A 15,698-nucleotide genomic window follows, 5' to 3' on the forward strand; every position below is an offset into this window, starting at 1 on the left:
GATTTATCTTTAATTTTTTGCATCACAAAAACCTGGTCTTTTAACAGGGGTGCCTATACTTTTTGTATCTTTTTTTATTACTTGCCTTGTTAGCAGCAATAGTACTTTGTGGGTCTGTGTGTGTCTATATATATATATATATATATATATATATATATATATATATATATACACACTAACCTAAAGGATTATTAGGAACACCTGTTCAATTTATCATTAATGCAATTATCTAATCAACCAATCACATGGCAGATGCTTCAATGCATTTAGGGGTGTGGTCCTGGTCAAGACAATCTCCTGAACTCCAAACTGAATGTCAAAATGGGAAAGAAAGGTGATTTAAGCAATTTTGAGCGTGGCATGGTTGTTGGTGACAGACAGTCCGGTCTGAGTATTTCACAATCTGCTCAGTTACTGGGATTTTCACACACAACCATTTCTAGGGTTTACAAAGAATGGTGTGAAAAGGGAAAAACATCCAGTATGCGGCAGTCCTGTGGGCGAAAATGCCTTGTTGATGCTAGAGGTCAGAGGAGAATGGGCCGACTGATTCAAGCTAATAGAAGAGCAACTTTGCCTGAAATAACCACTCGTTACAACCGAGGTATGCAGCAAAGCATTTGTGAAGCCACAATATGCACAACCTTGAGGCGGACGGGCTACAACAGCAGAAGACCCCACCGGGTACCACTCATCTCCACTACAAATAGGAAAAAGAGGCTACAATTTGCAAGTGCTCACCAAAATTGGACAGTTGAAGACTGGAAAAATGTTGCCTGGTCTGATGAGTCTCGATTTCTGTTGAGACATTCAGATGGTAGAGTCAGAATTTGGCATAAACAGAATGAGAACATGGATCCATCATGCCTTGTTACCACTGTGCAGGCTGGTGGTGGTGGTGTAATGGTGTGGGGGATGTTTTCTTGGCACACTTTAGGCCCCTTAGTGCCAATTGGGCATCGTTTAAATGCCACGGCCTACCTGAGCATTGTTTCTGACCATGTCCATCCCTTTATGGCCACCATGTACCCATCCTCTGATGGCTACTTCCAGCAGGATAATGCACCATGTCACAAAGCAAACATTTCTAAAGAATGCTTTCAGCACCTTGTTGAATCAATGCCACGTAGAATTAAGGCAGTTCTTAAGGCGAAAGGGGGTCAAACACAGTATTAGTATGGTGTTCCTAATAATCCTTTAGGTGAGTGTATATATATATATATATATATACACACACACACACACACACACACAGTGAGGGGAAAAAAGATCCCCTGCTGATTTTGTATGTTTGCCCACTGACAAAGAAATGATCAGTCTATCATTTTAATGGTAGGTTAATTTGAACAGTGAGAGACAGAATACACAACAAAAACAAATCCAGAAAAACACATGTCAAAAATGTTACAAATTGAATTGCATTTTAATGAGGGAAATAAGTATTTCACCCACTCTCAATCAGAGATTTCTGGCTCCCAGGTGTCTTTTATACAGGTAAGGAGCTGAGATTAGGAGCACACTCTTAAAGGGAGTGCTCCTAACGTCAGCTTGTTACCTGTATAAAAGACACCTGTTCACAGAAGCAATCTATCAATCGGTTTCCAAACTCTCCACCATGGCCAAGACCAAATAGCTGTCCAAGGACGTCAGGGACAAGATTGTAGATCACCAACAAGAACACCATCCACAACGTCAAACATGGAGGTGGAAACATTATAATCAAACACAGCTGGACTCAATTGAAGGTGTAGAACCATCTCAAGGATGATCAGAAGAAATGGACAGCACCTGAGTTAAATATATGAGTGTCACAGCAAAGGGTCTGAATACTTGGGACCATGTGATATTTCAGTTTTTCTTTTTTAATAAATGTGCAAAAATGTCAACAATTCTGTGTTTTTCTGTCAATATGGTGTGCTGTGTGTACAATAATGAGAAAAAAAAAATGAACTTAAATGATTTTAGCAAATGGCTGCAATATAACAAAGAGTGAAAAATGTAAGGGGGTCTGAATACTTTCCGTACCCACTGTACTCACATGTCCTCAGATGACAGCTTCATTGCATTCTACCTGCTCAACACGTTTCATGAACAGCAGTAAAGAGAAGACTCAGGGGTGCAGGCCTTATGGGAAAAGTGCAAAAAAAAAAAAAAAGCAACTTTTGAAACAGAAAAACAAAGTGGGCAAAGAAACAAAGACATTGTACAACAGATCATTAGAAAAGAAATTATCCCATTGAGCTTTTGTGGGATCAACTAGACCGTAAGGTGCGTAAGAAGTGCCCAACAACACAACCGCATCTATGGTAAGTTATAGGAAGCGTGGGGTGAAATGTCACCTGAGAATTTTGAAAAACTGACAGCTAGAATACCAAGGATCTGCAAAGCTGTCAATGCTGCAAGTGGAGGATTTTTTGATGAGAACTCATTGAAGTAGTTTAATTTATTTTCAAATTGTAATAGTCATTTTTCACGTTATTAATGTCCTGACTATAAATTCTGATCAGTTGAATGTCAATTTGAAAATTTGAAAAAGTATCAATTTCTTTCCATGAGAGCAAAATCTATACAGGTGAAACTCGAAAAATTAGAATATCGTGCAAAAGTTCAGTAATTGCAGTAATTCAACTTAAAAGGTGAAACTAATATATTATATAGCCTCATTACAAGCAAAGTAAGATATTTCAAGCCTTTATTTGATATAATTTTGATGATTATGGCTTACAGCTTATGAAAACCCCAAATTCAGAATGTCAGAAAATTAGAATATTACATGAAATCAATAAAAAAAGGATTTTAAATACAGAAATGTCGGCCCTCTGAAAAGTATAATCATGCATATGTACTCAGTACTTGGTTTGGGCCTCTTTTGCATTAATTACTGCCTCAATGCGGCGTGGCATGGATGCTATCAGCCTGTGGCACTGATGAGGTGTTATGGAAGACCAAGATGCTTCAATAACGGCCTTCAGCTCTTCTGCATTGTTTGGTCTCATGTCTCTCATCTTTCTCTTGGTTCAGGTCAGGCGAGTTTGCTGGCCAATCAAGCACAGTAATACCATGGTCATTGAACCAGGTTTTGGTACTTTTGGCAGTGTGGGCAGGTGCCAAGTCCTGCTGGAAAATGAAGTCAGCATCTCCATAAAGCTTGTCTGCTGAAGGAAGCATGAAGTGCTCTAAAATGTCCCGGTAGACGGCTGCGTTGACTCTGGACTTAATAAAGCACAGTGGACCAACACCAGCCGATGACATGGCTCCCCAAACCAACACAGACTGTGGAAACTTCACACTGGACTTCAAGCATCTTGGATTGTGTGCCTCTCCATTCTTCCTCCAGACTCTGGGACCTTGGTTTCCAAATGAGATGCAAAATTTGCTCTCATCAGAAAAGAGGACTTTGGACCACTGAACAACAGACCAGTTCTTTTTTTCTTTAGCCCAGGTAAGACGTTTGACATTTGAAGCCTATGTCCAGGACCCGTCTGTGTGTGGTGGCTCTTGATGCAGTAACTCCAGCCTCAGTCACTCCTTGTGAAGCTCCCCCACACATTTGAATGGCCTTTTCCTGACAATCCTCTCCAGGCTACGGTCATCCCTGCTGCTTGTGCACCTTTTTCTTCCACACTTTTCCCTTCCACTTAACTTTCTATTAATGTGCTTTGATACAGCACTTTGAGAACATCCAACTTCTTTTGCAATTACCTTTTGAGGCTTTCCCTCCTTGTGGAGGGTGTCAATGATGGTTTTCTGCACAACTGTCAGGTCAGCAGTCTTCCCCATGATTGTGAATTCAACTGAACCAGACTGAGAGACCATTTAAAGGCTCAGGAACCCTTTGCAGGTGTTTAGCTGATTAGAGTGTGACACTTTGAGCCTACAATACTGAACCTTTTCACAATATTCTAATTTTCTGAGATTCTGAATTTGGGGTTTTCATAAGCTGTAAGCCATAATCATCAAAATTATATCAAATAAAGGCTTGAAATATCTTACTTTGCTTGTAATGAGTCTATATAATATTTTAGTTTCACCTTTTAAGTTGAATTACTGAAATTAATGAACTTTTGCACGATATTCTAATTTTTTGAGTTTCACCTGTACATTATTATAGACATTAAAGACCATCATCAGTTAAGGGCACTTTTTTGTTTAAATATTTATATAGGCCAATACGTATGTATTTTGACTCATGAAAAAACACTGGGTGTCAGGGATATCCCCTGTGAGAACATTTATAAAAATGTAAGTTTGAATGGACCATTTTTATATTTCCTTAAAGTGAGAATCTATTAACAACAAACATACAATTTACACAACAGTGAAGCATTAAAATACTGGTTGCATAATAATTAAATAGGCTTTCCTTGCCATCCATGATGGCATAATTTTCACAAAATTAGAACAAAAATCTATTTGTTTCGTAATATGCTGATTATTCAAGTAACATTTATATGGGGGAAAAACATTATCGTTTAATGGCGCCACGTTAATGTTCTCTTTCATCATCTCATGTTCGAGGTCCACCTATGGGAAGGGCATCCATACCTGACCTCTGCAGAGGCATTCAATTGCACCTAGCCTGGCTAGACAGACAGAGATGCGTGACCTATCCCAGGTAAGGACCCGCCCTCCTTAGAGCATATAAGGACCTGCACACGCTGCTGTTCCTCAGTTGAGATTCGCTTATCGCGACCTCTGTTTCTCTCAGCTTGGTTGGAATTGGACTTTCACAATTTTGTCTACAGGAGGACACAATGTTCAAATCAGCCAGACATGACTGTTTTGCTTCAGCCAAGTTAGCTGTGTCTGTTTGCTGCAAGCCGACCACACTCGCTTCCTAACAGTCAGGCTGTCCGCCTTTCTCACCATTCCCCTGATCTATGGCTGCTCACCACAAGTTTTTCTCTAGTATGGCACTTTCCAAACCTACAGCTAGCCCAGGGGACAACTTATCGCGTGCCACCAGAGACCCTCATCCTTTCTGTGTCGTTTGCATGGGACTCAAACACGCGGAGGAGGCTATGGAATTCCTGGAAATCTGTATCCATTGCCTGGCGCTGCCAAAAAACTCCTTCGCTTGAGGCTCAAAGTTGCCGCTACACAGTGCACCGACCCCGAACTTACAGACTCTAACGGGGGAAAACTACGTACTCCTGGGGGCCTCCCGGGGTATGGTCTCGCTCTCAGCTGGACCGATCAAAGCAACCCGGCGTTCCCCGAGGACACTTACTCAGGGGATCCCTCGTTCGCAATGAGCCACCTGTTCTGGTAACGAGGACGATGCAGGGCTTCTCGAGGGTTCATATGAAGAGGAGGCCATCCAGTCTTCCATGACTCCCCAGGCTAAAACCCCCACGGCCTTACCACAGTCCCTCCTCATCGAGATTTGTGAGCGAACGGCGCTCACCTCAATATCGAATGGCCAGCCCTACAAAGTGCCACTGACCTATAGAGGAACGTCCACAATGGGAAACTCCTGGGACCCCCCTCCTGGCCCCAGAAAATAACTTCTCCCTGTCCACCCTGCATATGCTAAGCTTATGAGGCATTGTTGGGGAGACCCGCTCAACCTCAAACACGGTCTTGCGGGCCTCGATGTGAAGGATATGACAGCCCTTGGCATGGGTGACCCCCCCGCCATCAAGCCCTCTATCGCCAGACACCTTAATCCCCCTCAAGGTGGCCTACTTGCCCCCCCAAGCCTGTTCTCCCCAACAAAATGGACTGATTTTCTGCCTCCATCCATCAGGCCTCTTACAAAGCCTCGGCCTTGGCTGTCAGGGCCCTCAAAGTCTCCTCCCTCTTCTCTGTATACCAGGCTGAACTACTTGTCGACATACGGCAACAACTAGAGAAAGGGACCCCCACACCCTCTCTGTTGAAGGAGATTGTCACAGTTAACGACCTTGTCCTCTGTAATGCCTGTCAGGCTGTCCAAGCCTGCGGGCATTCCATGGCTCTCTCAGTGGCCGGAGAATGTGTGGCTTAATCTCTGGCTTAATCTATTGGGCCTCCCTGACAGTGAGGAGCGGCGCATCGTGGGTGCCACAGTATAGCCTGACCAGGCTCTCTTTGGCCCTGCTGTCACTTTGATGCAACAGCGTTGCGACGACAAGAAAAAGGAGGACGAAGCATTTGAATTATGCCTTCCTAGGAAAGCGGCACCGCACCAGGCGCCCCGTGCAGCCACCCAACCCTCCTGCCATGGGGTGTCTTTTCCAGAACTCTGGTAAGGCAAAGACATGCAATAAACCACCTCCACAGCAGAGTCTTTTGAGCAGGGCTTTGAGTACACGTTCTCGGGCTGCCAGCACCCCGGATTCCTATCCTGCCCTTCTAGTTCACCTGTTAAAAAAAAGGTTTTCTCTTGGTGGGGTCGGTCAGCAACCACCCACCAGTGGGTGCCCAGTGTTCAGTACAGAACAATGTGTGTTCCCCGTCCAGCTCATTTCAGGGAGCCTCCTCGAGCTGGAGGTGTTTACAGTGAGAAAAAGTACACAAGCAGTGTCACCACACTGCCCCTATTACATTTATCTCACCCATTCAATAAAATCTTCGGCCCCAGTGTTTCCCAACACACAAAAAGCTAATTAAATAAATAAATTACAGAGAGAGAATATCTCTCTGCAACCGCACATGTTACCCCTAAGTTCTCAACTAGATGGCACCATTGCATCACAAATAAGCAAATCGGGCATATACGCAGCTGTGAGTGCTTCCCCGGTTCATGTGGGGTCACACAACAGCTTAGAAAGCTGTGTTGGCTCCTGAGAGGTTGATTTGAACCATAATTAATGGGTACAGACTCTAGTTTGCCAGGAAACCCCCATGTTTCGGCAGTGTTATCTCCTCTCACACAGAGGAGAGCGCTGCTCACATTCCGAAAGAGGAAATCTCCTCCCTCCTCGGGAAGGGGGGGATTCATGTAGTACCCCCTTGATCAATGCAATCAGGGGGTTTACTACTGTTATTTCCTAGTTTCAAAGAAAGATGTCTACGTTCTATTCTCAGTGTTGAACAAACATTTGAGGACATTCAATTTCAGAATGTTAACACACGGCACACTTTAGTGTGGAGCAGACGGGTCTTCCTGTCATTACACACGACCCATGTTCCAGGCATTTTGAACAGGGGCGTGGACCTTCTGTCGAGAAGGAACTCGCTCTACGGACACTGGCACCTTCACCCTCAGATAATTGGCATGTTGTGAGAGAGATTCGGACAGGCGACCGTAGATCTCACAAAAGAACGTGGACTTTCCCACCCATGGCACAAAGTGCTGCTTTACGCATTCCCTCCACTGTGCCTGTTAACTCTGGCCAGGGTGAGAGAGCAGGGCCTGTCCCTCATTTTGATAGCACCCAGGTGGTCCAAATCACTGTGGCTGGCAGAGATAATTCCTCTTCTGCATGCCTAGCCATCCCTCTATGCACAGACCTGTTGTCTCAAGTGACGGGGGGATATATTACCCCCACCCAGACAGCGTGGCTCTTTGGGCTAAATAAACTTAAGCTCAATGGGTTCCCCCCATGTGTGGTTCCCACTATTCAGAACACTAGGGCCTCATTCTGTCCTGGGGGTGGGTCCTTCATAACCCCTACCCTGTTAGCTCCTTTTCTATCTTTTTATATTTATGAAGAGTAAGAAAAGGGGTTATGGGCCAGTTAGCCATGCACATACATGTCACCAAGCATGCATTTACATTCCTGACTGGGTGCTATCTTCACTCTATATATGCTGCTGTGCTGATTTATATGTTTGTACCACTAACATGTTATTCATGCTCTGCTTTAGGGTAGCCAGGTTTGTGATTATGGGATGTGTCAAGCACCGCCTCTTTAAGGTGATCATTCCCTTAACTGGCTTGCAATGCCTCACTGTGAGTGTATTGGGCAATCGGGGAGCTGTCAACGTCTCCTATAGTTGGATCTCGAACACGAGATGATGGAAGACAACAATAGGTTACTAGCATAACCCTGGTTCTCTGAAACATCGAGTGGAGAGATCCACCAAGCTTGCCATATTTGCTGCATGAGAAGCAAATATACTTACTGAGGAACAGCAGCGTGTGCAGTTCCTTATATGCTCTCAGGTCTGTCTTTACCTCCCATAGGTCATGTGCTTCTGTCTGTCTGGCCAGACTTGGTGTAATTGGATGCCCTTCCCATAGGTGGATCTCTCCACTCGATGTTTCAGAGAACCGGGGTTACGCTAATAACCTATTGCTTTCATATCACACCTGCAACTCATATGTACAGTAAATTATACTTTATGCAGCACCTCATTTCTATAGTGGAGAAAGAGGCAACACGAGTGGAGCGGGAATAAAGCTTATAACGCTGAACGTGCTTTATTCCCTCTCTAGAGATAAATATTTATCTCCAGCACTGATCAAGCTTTATTCCCACTCCACGCACATATACATGTATGCTTACACAATCACTTAGCCAGGTGTCAGATAACTAGCATAAAGATTTAGAGTTTGTTCTGGATAGAAATTTCCTTCGATTTGTATTCGGACTGGAATCGTACTGTTGGCTCTGTTGGATGATGGTGGTGGCCTTGAAGCACGTTGGAACAACGGCGCTGCTCAGAGAGATCTTCAACATCTCTCTGAGCAGCGCTGTTGTTCCAATGTGCTTCAAGGCCACCACCATCATCCCCATGCCAAAGAAGTCTTCAGTGTCCTGCCTCAACGACTACCGTCCCGTCGCACTTACACCCATCGTCATGAAGTGCTTCGAGAGGCTCGTCATGAGGCAGATTAAGACCCAGCTGCCCCCCTCACTAGACCCACTGCAGTTTGTGTATCATTCAAACCGTTCAACGGACGATGCCATCACCACCACCCTCCATCTGGCCCTCACCCACCTAGACAATAAGGACTCATACGTTCGAATGCTGTTCATAGATTTCAGCTCAGCATTCAACACAATCATTCCCCAGCACCTAATTGGAAAGCTGAACCTGCTGGGCCTGGACTCTTCCCTCTGCAACTGGATCCTGGACTTCTTGACTGGGAGACCTCAGTCAGTCCGGATCGGGAACAGCATCTCCACCACCACCACACTGAGCACTGGGGCCCCCCAGGGCTGTGTGCTCAGTCCACTGCTGTTCACTCTGCTGACTCACGACTGTGCAGCAATGCACAGCTCGAATCACATCATCAAGTTCGCCGATGACACGACCGTGGTGGGTCTCATCAGCAAGAACAACGAGTCAGCATACAGAGAGGAGGTGCAGCGGCTGACGAACTGGTGTAGAGCCAACAACCTGTCCCTGAATGTCGACAAAACAAAGGAGATGGTTGTTGACTTTAGGAGAGCACAAGGTGAACACACTCCGCTGAACATTGACGGCTCCTCTGTGGAGATCGTCAAAAGCACCAAATTCCTTGGTGTTCACTTGGCGGAGAACCTCACCTGGTCCCTCAACACCAGCTCTATCACCAAGAAAGCCCAGCAGCGTCTCTACTTTCTTCGAAGGCTGAGGAAAGCACATCTCCCAACCCCCATCCTCACTACATTCTATAGAGGGACTATTGAGAGCATCCTGAGCAGCTGCATCACTGCCTGGTTTGGGACTTGCACCGTTTCGGACCGCAAAGCCCTGCAGAGGATAGTGAGGACAGCTGAGAAGATCATTGGGGTCTCTCTTCCCTCCATCAAAGACATTTACAAAAAACACTGTATCCATAAAGCAACCAGCATTGTGGACGAGCCCACACACCCTCACACAAACTCTTTACCCTCCTCTCGTCTGGCAAGAGGTACCGAAGCATTCGGGCCCTCACGGCCAGACTGTGTAACAGCTTCTTCCCCAAGCCATCAGACTCCTCAATACTCAGAGACTGGTTTGACACACACGTGTCCTGAGTTGCACTTTAATTACTGTCACTTTATAACTGTCTGCTACCTCAATAACTGCTATGTGCATAGAACACTATCTCATAGTATGTTATGTTTACATTTTAGAAACTGTCATCTTTTTGCACTACTGAGTACTGGTCGGTGCTGCACTGCCTATTGTCCTGTTCATTGTCAGTAATTTGTTGTACTGTCCTGTACTTTTTGCACATGTTTGCACGTGCACTTTATATAGGTATATATAGGTAGTTTATACAGGTATTTTATTTCGTTGTGTAGTCTCATGTGGTCCTATGTTGGTCCTTTGTTGTTTTTATGTAGCACCATGGTCCTGGAGGAACGTTGTCTCGTTTTGCTGTGTACTGTACTAACTGTATATGGTTGAAACGACAATAAAAACCACTTGACTTGACTTGACTTGTTGGCCAACATCTCAACCAGTATGATTAAGCCATTGCAGATGGTCCAGAGCACAGCAGTGAGTCTTATCTTAAATCAATGAAAGAGTTCTCATTTCACCCCCCTTTTGATTTCTCTCCACTGGCTACCTGTACTTCCACCCACCCAATTGGGCACTGCTTAGGGTTCGCCCATCACAGCGACAATAGAACAGACTGCAGATGCCGCATATGTCGCTGCCAAACCATAATGTATATAATAATGCCATCTAGATAGGCAGCAGTGTAAGCAGATTGCGGTCAGAGGATTCTGTCCATAAGGTGATGAAACGTAGCCAGGGCCCCGAACAAACCGAACGGAAGGTTCACAAATTGGTGTAATCCAAACGGTGTAGAAAAGCTTTTTTCTCAAGGGACATTGGCATTAAGGGGCTCTGCCAATAGCCCATTGTCAAATCCAGTGTCGAGTAAAAGCGAGCCGCACCCAACCTATTGAGCAGTTCATCAATACAAGGCATTGGAGACACATCAAATTTAGACACTGCGTTGACTATTCTATAATACATACAAAACCGGACCAAACCATTGCTCTTCAGAACCAAAACCATCGGCTCGCCCAGTCACTGTGTGACCCTTCTATTACCCGATATTGAGCATGGCCTTTAATTCTTCTCTAACCACTTTTTTGTGCTCGGGTAATCGGTAGGGATGACTGCGTACCACTAACCCTGGGTTTGTTTCAATATAGTGTTCTATGAGATTTGTACGACCTGGAAGGGGCGAGAATACGTTAGAAAATTCTCTTTGCAACTGGGTCATGTCCGTGATTTGCGATGGTGAGAGGTGGCCTCTGCAAGTGACCGGGGGAGCCTCCATCGCTCTTAAGTTCACATCCATTCCAAGCTCCTCCCTCTCTGGTACCACCGTCCCCAAAGCTATGGGGACCACCTCCCTCCATGGTTTTAAGAGGCTGAGGTGGTACATTTGCTGTGCTCCACCCCATCCATTAGTTTAACCTCACATTATCTCCCATTGCCAAGCTCCCCTGTTATACAGCCGGGACTGACGTTCAGGACTGATGTTCTTGAACCTGTACCAAATTCTCCTGTGATAGCTGCCCCAATGTGTGGAGTTTTGCTCTCAGTTCAATAACATATTGACTTTCATTTTTACTGGTTGAAGGTCCCTCCCCCCAATTTTCCCTCACGACATCTAAGACACCACAAGGCTTACGGCCATACAATAATTAAAACGGGGAAAACCCTGTGGAGGCTTGTGAGAACGCTCGAACTGCGAATAACGGGTTCAAGCCACTTATCCCAATTCTGAGCATCTTCGTGCACAAACTTACGAATCATGTTTTTCAGGTTTTAGTTAAACCATTTGAACATGCTTGTCAGAATCGATTTAATATACAGTACAATAATCCATACAGCTCACAGAGTGTAAGTGACAAGAAAGTAGTGACTTGATCAGTGAGGATCAAAGGAAGCAGGCACGGGTTGACCAACCTTGGAGTGAAAGCGGAGCGGGACAGGGGAGACCGGCACATTGTGCATTTCTCGAAGCCTGGGGAGGAGGAATAAGATGAGAGGAAGGGGAGAGAGAGAAGGAAAAATAGGATCTCTGGGCTCGCCGGCTCCCGAATACACCACCATATGGTTCTCTGCCAGCTGGATGGCAGTTTGGAGTGGAAGCCGAGAAATAAACTGCTCCAGTACCACCAGGTCAATCACAGTACCAATGTCACATTCCTCAGACAGCAACACCGGTGGCAGGAGTCCCGCAGCTGTTGGGCCATGCTCACCCAAGGTCAAGTAGTGGAAGTGTTGGTGCTGTTGTTCTGGTGTCTGGCCAACACGTTGCAGGATGGCTAACTTGAGGTCAGCATACACCAGGAGGTTCTCTGCTGGCAACTGCTGCGCTGCGAGTTGGGCCTCCCCAGACAACAGCGGTAACAAGCAGACTGTCCACTGGCTGCTTGGCCAAATGCATGTACCTGCTGTCCACTAAAAGAGTTCCAGAAAAGCCTCTGGATCATCCTGGGGGCCCATCTTGACCAGTGGAACATGGGCCAGGGCGGTCGCGGGTTCATAGTCTCAGCCCCCTCCTGGGGTAGCAAGCTCCAGAGCACCTGCCTGTCCTCTGCTTGGGCCTGGAGGAGCAGGATGAACTGCTGCTCCTGCTCCATGCACAGCTCGAGGAGGGCCAGATGCTGCAACTGGTGGATGCTGGCAAGGGTGTTAAACATTTCCTCCAGAGGTAAGGCCTCCACAGCGGCATTCTTCCTCCTTCCAATCCTGGGTTTCGGCACCAGTGTAACAAAGTTTGTGATGGGGTGCAAGGAGGAAGCGGGAGACGGCGAAATTCAACTAATTTATTTTCCACTCAACAAAACTTGGGTGTGTGTGCGTGGGTAGCTTTCTCTCCCTTCACTGGCATCTGGCTCGCTCTTAAACCCTGTCTCCACTCTCACTGCATTGACAAACAGCTGTTAGAGACAATCATTGACAGGTGATGATCCTTACCATTCTCTTCTCTTGATCTTGCTCTCCATCTGGCGCTCAACCACGCCCCCACCACCACAGTTGGTCTTTGTAAACATGCACTAGATGGACGTCTTTGACCATTGCAAGTGATGTGTGGATTGTTTTAAGAGCGGAACAAGCTCAACTTATAAAAACGAATTTGTTCTGCTCCATTCCATTGTTGTTAGTGGCTTGGAGAACCACGTCTCCTCCAGAGTAAAGAGACGATGGAATATGTGCGATGTCACGCCTGTGAAGACCAGCATCTCTGCTCTGGCCTATCAGCAAAGGATAATATGTGTTTGCTTAATAATTCACTGTAAATTTTGATTATTTGCATGTCATATTTCAGCATGGATTATATGTGTGTTTGGCTCATTTCAGCATGTACGGTATTATGTGTTTTCTCATATTTGTGTGGATTGCTTGTGTACAAGTCACAATATGATTCAAGCTTTGTAAAGTATCTGTTATTGAAAGATGGTGCAATTATAAACACCAACCGCTAAACAATAAAGAACCAATTCCATTTGTGAATGTTTCATACAGTATCTCATGACTGTTTGATATTTATAGTTTATGGGGCTGCTGTGCTTGAGTGGACAGTTTGATACATTCAGATGCAATGTGATGAGAATGCCTTATGTGTAAACCTTGAAATGTAGTTTTTAATGGTTAAAACTACATTCTCTTTCGATTGTGTTTCAAATATACACTCACAGGCCATTTTATTACATACATCTGTGCATCTACTTATTCATGTGATTATCTAATCAGCCAATCATGTGGCAGCAGTGAATATATGATTTAATTGCATTAACTCATGCAGATATGGGTCAGGAGCTTCAGCCAATGTTCACATCAACCATCAGAATAGGGAATTTTTTTTATCTAACTGATTTAGACCATGGCATGATTTTTGGTGCCAGAAGGACTGGTGAGTATTTCTGTAACTGCTGATTTCCTGGGATTTTCACACACAACAGTCTCTAGAGTGTATAGAGAATGGTGCGAAAACCAAAAATGATCCAGTTCTATTAACAAAAATACCTTGTTGATGAGAGAGGTCAACAGAGAATGGCCAGACTGGTTTTTGTTGACAGAAATGTTACAGTGACTCAAATAATCCCTCTATACAATTGTAGTGAGCAGAATAGCATCTCAGAATGCACAACATGTACAAACCTTGAGGCGGATGGGTTACAGCAGCAGAAGACCATGTTGGGTTCCACTTCTGTCAGCCAAGAACAGAAAACTGATGCTGCAGTGGGCCTACCGTTTGTGTACCTCAGCAGAAATCCAGATTTGTCAGACCAGGCCATGTTTTTTCAAACGTCTACTGTCCAGTTTTGGTAAGCATGTGCACTGATTGGAATGTTTTTGAAGCTGCAGCCACAGACCTGGACGAGCTCACAGATACTGTAACATCATATATCAGTTTCTGTGAGGATAGGTGCATCCCTACTAGGACATTTTTATCATTCAATAATGATAAACCATGATTTACAGGAAAACTCAGACAGCTTTGTCATGCCAAAGAGGATGATTTCAGAAGTGGGGATAAAATATTGTACAACCAGGCCTGTGTACATCTATAACTGTCTGGTTTGGTTCAGCCACCAAATCAGACAGAAGAAAATTACAATGGACAGTCAGGAGTGCTGAGATGGTTATTGGTGCCCTCCTGCCCACCCTCTAAAACCTGTACGTTTCCAGAGTGAGGAAACGTGCAGGTAGAATCTGTTCACACCCTGCCCCCACTCCCTCTTTGAACTGTTGCCCTCTGGCTGGAGCTACAGTGTACTGATTGCCAGGACATCCACAAGAAGTTTTTACCCTCAGACCATTTACCACATGAATAATTAAACTGCCTCAGGACTCCTCCATATGTAATAATGTAAATAAATATCTCAAGTACACATGTAAATTAACATATTTAATTCAGTAACTGCACATACCCCTACCCCTACCATTGTGTTATATGTACTATTATTCGTATGTCTATTTATACTCTGTGACTCACTGTAATTGTCTGTGTGCACTTGTTTCTTCTATGACCAGTCCCGGCTGTATATATTGGCAATATAGTTTATTCTGATTCTCATACTGCTGTCTCAGTTTTCTGTTCTAAGCTGATTTTCGAAGTGTTGTACGTTCAGAAATGCTGCATAGCACTGTTGTAATGCGTGCTTATTTGAGTAACTGTCACCTTCCTGTCAGCTTGGACCAGTCTGGTCATTCTCCTCTGTCCTCTGTCATTAACAAGCTGTTTTCGCCCACAGAACTGCCGCTTGCTGGATGTTTTTTGTCTAAATTACTGCGATTTTCACCCAATCTGATGGTTGATGTGAACATTATCTGAAGCTCCTGACCCATAGCTGCATGATTTTATACATTACACTGCTGCCAATGATAAAATCAATTGACTGATTAGACAATCGGATGAATAAGTAGATGTGAAAACAAAGTGGCCGGTGAGTGTATATAGCTGTGTATTCGAGGGGCTGCAAGATTTGAGCCAATCATAACAGTAGGCATTGATATAAACAGGAGACACCGGCTGCATCCGAAATCAAATGTAGCTACCTTGTTGCCTTGCTGACTTATCAGTCAATGACTTAACAGACAGCAAGTATGCGTATGGAGGTACCTCTGGAAACGGGTTTCGGATAGGTTTCCTAAGCATCGCAACGTCACATCGACATCGTTGCTAGGAATAAGATACCAGCATTCATTCAGTTCAACAGAACTACAAAGGTCTAATAATCTAGAACAATAAACTACTTTCTAGCTAGAAACTGAATAAAAAATTAGAAAAGAAAAACTTATACACAAATTGGATATCAATTGCCTCTTCTGCCTCAACTTTTTTCTTCAGTTCAACCACTGTGGATCCGTACAGAATT

The sequence above is a fragment of the Xyrauchen texanus genome, chromosome 3 (genome assembly GCF_025860055.1).
Source record: "Xyrauchen texanus isolate HMW12.3.18 chromosome 3, RBS_HiC_50CHRs, whole genome shotgun sequence".
Taxonomy (NCBI): Eukaryota; Metazoa; Chordata; class Actinopteri; order Cypriniformes; family Catostomidae; genus Xyrauchen; species Xyrauchen texanus.